Source organism: Perna viridis, chromosome 11 (assembly GCF_037379345.1).
Source record: "Perna viridis isolate PV_CMFRI_1.1 ecotype Kerala chromosome 11, ASM3737934v1, whole genome shotgun sequence".
In the NCBI taxonomy this organism is placed as follows: Eukaryota; Metazoa; Mollusca; class Bivalvia; order Mytilida; family Mytilidae; genus Perna; species Perna viridis.
In genome coordinates this window covers 4,567,587-4,578,577 of record NC_142455.1, presented here as the reverse complement: position 1 = coordinate 4,578,577, position 10,991 = coordinate 4,567,587, and the positions used below count along the sequence as shown (strand labels likewise).

The 10,991-nt window shown below is 36.2% G+C and overlaps 1 long non-coding RNA gene across 1 annotated transcript; it reads right to left on the bottom strand.

Moving 5' to 3' along the window:
• Positions 1-713: 713 nt before the first annotated feature.
• Positions 714-10,087, bottom strand: LOC148602410 (uncharacterized). The gene is made up of 3 exons (XR_015916425.1): positions 5,973-10,087; positions 3,652-3,736; positions 714-1,083 (listed from the first exon to the last, which is right to left on the bottom strand). It is a non-coding gene; the product is annotated as an uncharacterized LOC148602410 (long non-coding RNA).
• Between the last annotated feature and the right edge of the window lie 904 nt (positions 10,088-10,991).

The following is a 10,991-nucleotide window of genomic DNA, read 5'->3' as shown; positions in this document are numbered from 1 at the left end:
AGAACTAGAAAATCCAAGTGTAAAAATAAAGACCGACAAATCATGCCTTTTTTTTCTACTTTTATATATACAAACAAAACAAACGTTTCGCTTTAATTTGCGTGAATTTCACGAAAGGATAGTGTTATTTCGCGAAAGTTTCGTGTTATAACGCGAACATTTTTTAGTCTACGAAAATGGGCTTTTGTACATTATGATGTAAAAAAACAGGATTTTTTTTCCGGTGGCAAAAGTGAATGATTCAGAATATATTATGCTCGCTAAAACAGTAAACAAATTATAAATAGATAATAGAGTTATTTCCCTTCATTTCCAATTTCATAGATTAATAAATTTGTACTAGTGCAGTATGGAAATTTATTGCACGCTGACATTGCTTTCTATGGGGAAAATATATTGCTATACAATAATATTTGTTACTGGATATTAGTTAACAGTACTGTTGTCTTATTGGTCTGAAGTATTGGTATACATAGAGTCATTTCATGCTAATTAATTACCTATTTAATATACGTATTACTTGTGTTATCGAGTAGTTGATGTGACGCTAAAATTGGTAGAATATTTTTCATATAAATATTAAACGTTATCAACCATTCAGTTGTTAGTTTAACCAGTAGAAAAAAAAACTTGGAATGGAATGGCGGGAGAAAATCAGCCTATGTATAGAAAACAAGTCAATAAAAAAGTAACGCAAGCTTAAAATGCTCATGTACATATAATTATATGCATGTATATAAAATTTCTATTTTAAAAGTCACTATAAAGCCAGATTTTACAAAATAAAAACGATAAAGACTAACAAACAAACATGACAATTTGAATGTATTCCTATAAATTGAGTGAATGGTACATGAATTGCCTACATTTCGTCACTTCCGTTACCAAATATGGTTTCATCACACAACATACAACTCCTTTTACACCTACTGATATGAAACAACCAATTTGTACGTGTCCAGTTGATATGGATACTAGAAAGGTTCCCGATGTTGCTCTCTTGACATCCACCAAATTTAGCAAAGAAAAGACAATACGACGGAAACTGATCCTCTGCTGCATAATTGTCCAAGCATTGATGCACTGCAAGATAAATGTCAATTTTAGATAAAGTTAATTATTCTTAATCGATAGCAAGTTTAGCAGGTATGCTTAAATGAAGGTTAAGGTTTATTTTCAGATAAATGTTTAATACATATACTAGTACGTCATCAACCATTCGGAACACCAACATTAGAGTGACATCATTTCCGTTTTCTACTTTTGCCCTTCATTGTAAGTTTAACATTGAGTTTGGCTGAAATGGGTGTCTCTTTTTGAACAATAACACGTAGAAAAATATCTTCGATAAAGTGGCGGGAGTATATAAAAGCAGTCAATAAGAAAAATATAAAAAGAAACGAGATATATAATTAGATAATTATTTCTTTCAAATTACATGTAAAGACATTTGTATGGCAAGCCAAAGTGGACAAAAAAGTGTTTTCTAATATTAAAAAAGGATTTTTTTAATATTGCAAATTCAATTTTTTTTTCAATTACAAATTTGATTTCTAATATTACAAAACCCTTCTTTAATATTAAAAATTCAGTTGAATTTCTAATATTAAAACGACTTTTTTTTAATATTAAAAATTCAATTGAATTTCTAATATTAAAAACGACTTTTTTAATATTATAAATTGATTTTCTAATATAAGAAAACGGATTCGTTGTATTCAATTACCATTTTTTAATATTAGAAAATCATTTTGCAATATTAAAAAATGTGACCGATTTGGAAATATTGAAAAGTGATATTTTAATATTACAAATTCATCTTCTAATATTACAAATTCAATATGTAATATTAGAAAATGAATTTTAATATTAGATAATGAATTTATGATATTAATAAATATTTTTTTCATATTAAAAATGATTTTGTACTATTAAAAATATGTTTTTTTTAATATTACTAAATTTGTGTTTTCTAATATTAAAAAATGATTAATTAATATTACAAATTCATTTTCTATTATTACAAATTTGTTTTCTAATAATATTGTAAAACCCTTTTTTAATTTTAAAAAATATTTTTATATTAAAAATTCAATTGAATTTCTAATATAAAAAACGATTTGTTTATATTAGAAAATGGATTTGTTGTATTCAATTACAATTTTTTAATATTAGAAAATCATTTTGTAATATTAAAATGTGACTGATTTTGCAATATTGCAAAGTGATATTTTCATATTACAAATTCATTTTCTGATATTACAAATTAGTTTTCTAATATAACAATTTCAATTTCTAATGTTACAAAATGTGTGCTGTTTTAAAAAATTACTAAATCAGGAATTTGTAATATTAGAAAATGAATTTTTAATATCAGAAAATCTTCTAATATTACAAAATATTTTGTCCTCTTTGGCTTGCCATATATTTGCTAATATGATAAACTTTTAAAACAGACAAGACATGATTAAGACTGAAGACTTCAAAGTTGCTAATCATCAAATATTCTCTGCCACTGATTTTGGCTTGCTTTCAACATTTGAAATGGCACGAATGCGATATGCTCTAAAATCGGGTAGAGACATATATAATTAGATTACACCCTATGAATCGGGTGACTTCCGCTAGGATCTCGGTTCTCTTGATATAATTACCCTTTCTTAATCGTGATGGCCCGAATGTTTATATATATATAGAAAGGTCTGAAAAATTCCCAACGATGTTAGAACTGTCAAATTTGCGATGCAAATTTTTGGTCGTTCCCTCCGTGGGACTCGAACTCCTGTGACATCTATGGCAACACCGCCTGCACAAAGTCCAGCGCCCTAGACCACTCGGCCAGCTAGGCTATATAAAAATACAGCTTTTGCTGGCCGAAATATACATATATATAGATAGATAGATAATGTATTTGACCTATATAGTCAATTGTAACGAGCCCTGTGTTTGAATTGGAAACCTGGTAAAATCACATAAATTCAAAGCTAATCGATCATTTCATCTTTTAATGTGAACCTCCCATTCTCGTATGAGCAAAAACATACATGGACATGTGTATATTTTTTAAAAGAGGTACATTAGGAATCTTTGGGTTGCTCATGATATTGACCGGGGAACCAGATTAGAAACCAGATTAAACAACTGGTAATGAATATTTATTGTTATCTGGGCCGTGCTAATGTATATGGCCTATTTAGTCTTGTAACTAGCCCCTTGTGCCTGAATCGGAAACTGGGTAATGTTCAATGTTAACCGATCATTTCATGTAAACTTCACGTTCTCATGCAATCAAGAAACAAACGTAGAACACACGTGTATGACATTTAAGTAAGATTTATAACTGGAAAACGAAAATTGAATCCCATTTCCTTTACACATGAATAAACCTACGGAATCGTGTCATGACGTTACATCATGTGACGTTGATATAGGTCATTTCATGATTGAGCAAGTGCGAGCAGTGTTTTACGCTACTTGGAAACCTCCTCTGTTAAAACGAACGTGTCACGCCAAGTTGGAATAATTTTTAAAAAGATCCAAATGTCCAAATATTCACCACTCCACCATTGTCCTCTCAATGCACATAAATGTTTCTCGTCTAATGGTCATTTTAGTAAAGTAAAAAAAAAATTGTCTATTAAAAAGTCTTACATAAAGGACAATTGTACTGCTGTCCATTCGGAACACATAGTTCATTGGCTTTGCAGATATGCTGTTGACAACTTCCCACCAATTCCTAAAAAAAATTTAAAAAAAACATTCTTGCATGAATAATTTTCAGGTTTTTTTCTATATAATCGTTTAAAATACTTAAAAAGAAAATAGGGTGATTTAATGAATTATACTACAACGTATCAATGGGTGTTTCTATCCAACACGTCACATTCTTACTCTGTGATTTGACGGTTTATACTATCATGGGCGTTACTATCCGACACCATACACTTTAGGGTGATTTGATTGGTTATACTATCGATGGGCGTTACTATCCCACACCATATACACTTCAGGGTGATTTGATGGGTTATACTATCGATGGGCGTTACAATCCAATACCATACACTTCAGGGTGATTTGACGGGTTATACTATCAATGGGCGTTACTATCCAACACCATACACTTTAGGGTGATTTGACGGGTTATACTATCAATGGGCGTTACAATCCAATAGCATACACTCTAGGGTGATTTGATGGGTTATAATATCGATGGGCGTTACAATCCAATACCATACACTTCAGGGTGATTTGACGGCTTATACTATCAATGGGCGTTACAATCCAATACCATACACTTCAGGGTGATTTGATGGGTTATACTATCGATGGACGTTAAAATCCAACGCCATACACACTTTAGGGTGATTTGACGGGTTATACTATCGATGGGCGTTACTATCCAACGCCATATACACTTTAGGGTGATTTGACGGGTTATGCTATCGATGGGCGTTACTATCCAACACCATATACACTTTAGGGTGATTTGACGGGTTATACAATGAATGGGCGTTACTATCTTATAAACAGTGTAAGTGTGATCGGTAACGATTGAAACGGCAAGAAAATGACTCTTATATTGAATTTTTTTCTCCCCAAAAAAAACAAACTAAAATCGTTATGTGGAAATATAACAACAATTCCAAGATACAAAAGTCCTAATCATAATACAATAAGAAAGTATCGCCTAGCCGTCAATCATCAATTCACCAAATGTCATAAAACATTGGACAAAATAAAAAAACAAACAAACAAAAATGACCGGGCTACTACCTTAAAATAATGAAAGGTATATACACAAAATACATTTACAAAAGGACTCGTTCGTTATGAGGTATTTTATCATTTAATTCAGTTTTCATCAGCACACCTCAACATCTTTCGTGAAAATTCGTTTTTGTTATGAAGTACACTTGGTAACTTATGCTGTTGGAAAGTATTACTCATTGCATTTTTTTAAATATAAACCAAAAAATAGGACAATAATAAATCTGTCTGTTTATTTTTTTTCTTATGACCTGTCCTGGCTTTTTATTTCTTGAAAAAAGAAACAAACAAAAACAAAAACAATTCTGCCTTTATTTTAATCCAAGTTTTATCCTAGCCCCTACCCCTTAACAAAATCAAATGGTAGTTCCTTTATAGTCCTTCTTAGTTTTATATATCTTGGGGAAAAAATTCTTGTAAAACTAATTTTTTCAAAATGATTCATTTTTAACCCGCCTTTGCTTTTGTATAGTGCATACGAACTCTGAGAAATATTTTCAGAATACCTATGAAATTCCTTGTTAACGCCACTTTAAATTTTATATTTTAATTTTTTTCTCCTTAGCTATTAGAACATATATTTGAATATTTGATGTAAATCCATGTGGTCAGGATATATGATAAAGCTATGTCACTCGGAGTTATTTTCAGAAATTATAGGATTAGAACGCATGGTTTTGGGACGGTCAGTTGACATTTATAGACATTCAAATGAGTTGGTGTCACATGACGTAGTTATATGTACCTAAATATTCAAATAGCTCTTCAATACTTAAGCCGATATATTATTGACATTACATTATGGAGGTGGACATAGGATAAGGGACACAACTCTTTGAGTCATTGGAACTTTACGCCAATCTCATATAAGCATCAAAGTAACTTGGACCAATATCATTCTGTTTCAAATGAAAGCATGGTTGGCTTAGGTGAAATTGAGTATGATACAAACATATCACCGATTTTAAGAGTTATATCCCTTACCCTAGGTCTACCTCCTTAAGCATTATAGGAGTATAATTGTTTGTTGAGATTTAATTCTGAAAATATTTCCCGAGATCGTGCGGACTATAGAAAAGGATCTGCAGCGAAGAGGTTTATATTATTTTAACAAATTATTTGTTTTAATCATTTCGAAGATATATACAATTTGTATGGACTATGCCTTCGAAATCTTTCAAGTTACACCTGCCTCAGATACATACCGACGGTATAGCCTCCCTGAATGCTAAAATCGAATCACTATCCAAATATTGTTTCGAATTTCTGTCCTCTGATAGGTGACACATCCGAGTATTCTGGTTGTATATAACACTGGCGCAAGTTCGGACGCTTAAACACATAACCGCGCACTGGTACAGACTTGATATTTTGTTACTGTATATATACCCCGCAACATATTTCACACCACGCTGAAACTTGAAAATGTTAACTGAAAAAACCAAGACAGTTTGATATTGTACAATAGCTAAAAGACTGACAATTATAAAGCGCCTCATATTTTTAAGAAAGTGTTAGGCTTTCCATTGACGTTGGTGCACATTAATGAACCACTGATTCTCACTGAGTTAATAAAGAAATGTTCCACCCTGATGTATCTTATTATTTAGCATTGATTCTAACTTGTAAAAAATGATTTTAACTTTTAATATTTATTGCATCTTCTGAAGCTACGATTAATCTAGTGTTACATTTGAACCAAGGAGATTTTTATAAATGGTTGGTTTACCTTTATTTTCTGTAGGTCTGTAGAATTCCTTTGTTTACCTGTAGCTGGGGCAGGTAGAATACCAGCCTGTCATTCCTCTGTAGATCTGTAGCTGGGGCAGGTAGAATACCAGCCTGTCATTCCTCTGTAGATCTGTAGCTGGGGCAGGTAGAATACCAGCCTGTCATTCCTCTGTAGATCTGTAGCTGGGGCAGGTAGAATACCAGCCTGTCATTCCTCTGTAGATCTGTAGCTGGGGCAGGTAGAATACCAGCCTGTCATTCCTCTGTAGATCTGTAGCTGGGGCAGGCCAAATACGAGCCACTCATTCCTGTGTAGATCTGTAGCTGGGGTAAGTAGAATCCCAGCCACTCATTCCTCTGTAGACCTGTAGCTGGGGCAGATAGAATCCCAGCCTATCATTCCGCAGTAGATCTGTAGCTGGGCCAGGTAGAATCCCAGCCACTCATCCCTCTGTAGATCTGTAGCTGAAGCAGGGAGCATTCCAGCCTGTCATTCCTCTGTAGATCTATAGCAAGGACAGGTAGAATACCAGCCTGACATTCCTCTGTAGACCTATAGCAGCGGCAGGTAGATTCCCAGCCTGTTATTCGTCTGTAGACCTGTATCTGGGGCATGCAGAATACCAGCCACACATTCCATTGTAGATCTGTAGCTGGGGTAGGCAGTATACAAGCCTTTCCTTCCTCTGTAGCTGGGGTAGGTAAAATCCCAGCCGCTCATTCCTCTGTATATCTGTAGCTTGTGTATGCAATTTCCCCGTCTGCCATTTCTCTGTAGGCCTTCCATTATGAGATATGTTGAATACCAGCCTGTTATTCCTTTGTAGACTTATTCTTTATGGGGAGGGAGGATCTCAGTCTGTTATCCTTCTGCAGATTTGTAAAAAAAATAAATCTCTGTGGATATATGTAGCTAGGAGAAATGGAATCCAAGACTGTCATTTCATTGTAGATAGTTGAAGTAGGTAGAATCCCAACCTGCCATTCCTATGTAGACCTGTAGCTAGGATAGGAAAAATCCCATCTATCATACGCTGTATACGCCCGATTTATGAAGTAGGAGGAAGTCCGGCTTGTCATTTCTCTGTATATCTGTAGCTCGGATATGTATAATCCCAGCCTTTCGTTCCTCTGATTTTCTATAGTTTAGGTAGGTAGAAACCCAGCCTGCCTTTGTTCTGTAGCCCTGTAGCCAGCTGAGGTATACAGAATAAAAAGCCACTCATTCCTCTATAGATCTGTAGCTTGGGATATGTAATTTTCCGAGCCTTTGTAGAGCTGTGGCTATGATATGTAGTTTGGAGTAGCTGGGGTAGGCAGAATCCCAGCAACTCATTACTCTTGGATATGTAGCTGGGGTAGGTAGAATCCCAGCCACTCATTACTCTTGGACATGTAGCTGGGGTAGGTAGAATCCCAGCCACTCATTACTCTTGGACATGTAGCTGGGGAAGGTAGAATCCCAGCCACTCATTACTCTTGGACATGTAGCTGGGGTAGGTGGGGTAGGTAGAATCCCAGCCACTCATTCCTCTGTGGAAATGTAGCTGGGGTAGGTAGAATCCCAGCCACTCATTCCTCTGTGGACATGTAGCTGGGATAGGTAGAATCCCAGCAACTCATTACTCTGGACCTGTAGCTGGGATAGGTAGAATCCCAGCCACTCATTACTCTTGGACATGTAGCTGGGGTAGGTAGAATCCCAGCCACTCATTACTCTTGGACATGTAGCTGGGGAAGGTAGAATCCCAGCCACTCATTACTCTTGGACATGTAGCTGGGGTAGGTGGGGTAGGTAGAATCCCAGCCACTCATTCCTCTGTGGAAATGTAGCTGGGGTAGGTAGAATCCCAGCCACTCATTCCTCTGTGGACATGTAGCTGGGATAGGTAGAATCCCAGCAACTCATTACTCTGGACCTGTAGCTGGGATAGGTAGAATCCCAGCCACTCATTACTCTGTGGACCTGTAGCTGGGGTACATTACTCTTTGGACCTGTAGCTGGGGTAGGTAGAATTCCAGCCACTCATTCCTCTGTGGACATGTAGCTGGGGTAGGTAGAATTCCAGCCATTCATTACTCTGTGGACCTGTAGCTGGGGTAGGTAGAATCCCAGCCACTCATTACTCTGTGGACCTGTAGCTGGGATAGGTAGAATCCCAGCCACTCATTACTCTGTGGACCTGTAGCTGGGGTACATTACTCTTTGGACCTGTAGCTGGGGTAGGTAGAATTCCAGCCACTCATTCCTCTGTGGACATGTAGCTGGGGTAGGTAGAATTCCAGCCATTCATTACTCTGTGGACCTGTAGCTGGGGTAGGTAGAATCCCAGCCACTCATTACTCTGTGGACCTGTAGCTGGGGTAGGTAGAATTCCAGCCACTCATTCCTCTGTGGACATGTAGCTGGGGTAGGTAGAATTCCAGCCACTCATTCCTCTGTGGACATGTAGCTGGGGTAGTTGGAATCCCGGCCACACATTACTCTGTGGACCTGTAGCTGGGGTAGGTAGAATCCCAGCCACTCATTACTCTGTGGACCTGTAGCTGGGGTAGGTAGAATTCCAGCCACTCATTCCTCTGTGGACATGTAGCTGGGGTAGGTAGAATTCCAGCCACTCATTCCTCTATGGACATGTAGCTGGGGTAGTTGGAATCCCGGCCACACATTACTCTGTGGACCTGTAGCTGGGGTAGGTAGAATCCCAGCCACTCATTACTCTGTGGACCTGTAGCTGGGGTAGGTAGAATTCCAGCCACTCATTCCTCTGTGGACATGTAGCTGGGGTAGGTAGAATTCCAGCCACTCATTCCTCTATGGACATGTAGCTGGGGTAGTTGGAATCCCGGCCACACATTACTCTGTGGACCTGTAGCTGGGGTAGGTAGAATTCCGATTAGTCATACATCTGTAGATCTGTAGCTGGGATAGGTAATATTCCGATTGGTCATTCATCTGTAGATCTGTAGCTGAGATACGTAATATTCCGATTAGTCATTCTCTATAGATTTGTAGCTGGGGTAAGTAATATTCCGATTAGTCATTCCTCTATAGATCTGCAGCTGGGATAGGTAATATTCCGATTAGTCATTCATCTGTAGATCTGTAGCTGGGGTAGGTAGAATACCAGTCGGTCATTCCTCTGTAGAACTGTAGCTTTGGTAGACACTAAAGTTTCATTTCTTTTATCGTTAGGTACTAATTTTCGTGGTTATCGAAGGTAAAGTGGATGTAGATTGACTTGAAAATTTAACAATTCGGTATCGTTCAAGTGTACATTAAGATGGAAGCCACGTCGAGCATTCGTCATCCTGGTTAAACGGAAAACAATTGGTATCCTTTGGGCAAAAATGTCAGTGTTGACCATAAAGATGTTCGGTATTCTCTAACCATTTTCCTCTTTCCTATATATTGGTTGTTGTAGACACGTGATGGCCCTGAAAGCATTATTCAAAACTGTACAGTAATACGTTATACTATATACTGTAATGAAAAATTCAGGCAGAATTTAATTCATTTTAATTCGTGCGTTCGACCGAATGCATTTATTTAACTCTATGTGGCTTTCAACGTGCTTTCATCTTACAATTCTAAATCGAATTCCATTATTAATTTCTGATCGCATTTGAACAAGAAACAAACAATGATAAAGCATAATATAAGAGAGAATTTTTAATGTAAGAAGCTACGCTTTTCTTTGTCATTCAGTTACACGCTCCAAAAAGTTGAATTCCATGAAATTATTCTCTTTTTAAAATTTAAAATAAGAAAGAATCTTTCTCCTACAAAAGCAATGGAAATAAAATTGAAAGAGTAATTAAGGGAACCAGGATTCGATTGGAAATAAAAAAATTTATTTCAAGGATAAAGACTGGCAAGGGAAAATTGACTCAAACAACAAAGAACATGAAATAATCGTAATTATACGTACAAAGAACCATTTTGGGTCAAATTTGAGGGGGTCTCTGTGTTGAGGTAGTTAAAATTGAAAAATGATGGTGAAAATTTTTTTATGGAAATTTAAGGTCAGATGGTTTATTCAGCTCCCAAAATTTCATTTGATTTGAAGCGGTAGATTTTTTTAATTTGAAAAATGCTGTAGTAAACTCTTTGTGAAAATTAATTGTGTCCTGGTACCTGAACCAACATGTTCATTCTTATTTTTTAACGGGTCATTGTCAGAGGAAATGTAACCTCTGCGTTATTTTGAAAATCTTATGGAAATCGTTAAATATCCAAACAGATGTTTGTAACCATTCTCCATCTTCTCGTTAAAAACATGAGAATTTGTCATAGATTGTCGTCCTCTTTTGTGAACATGACCTTCCTTGGGCAGCACGGCGAATGTCTTGTACATAACAGGAACAAGTCGCCCATTTCGAAGCACTTGGATACAATCCCAGGTCTTTATTGGATTTTCTGCTGTTCGTCTCCGTTATTTCTGGTTTATCCAGTGACAAATTCTACACGTTTTTCAATACATTCTTCGGCA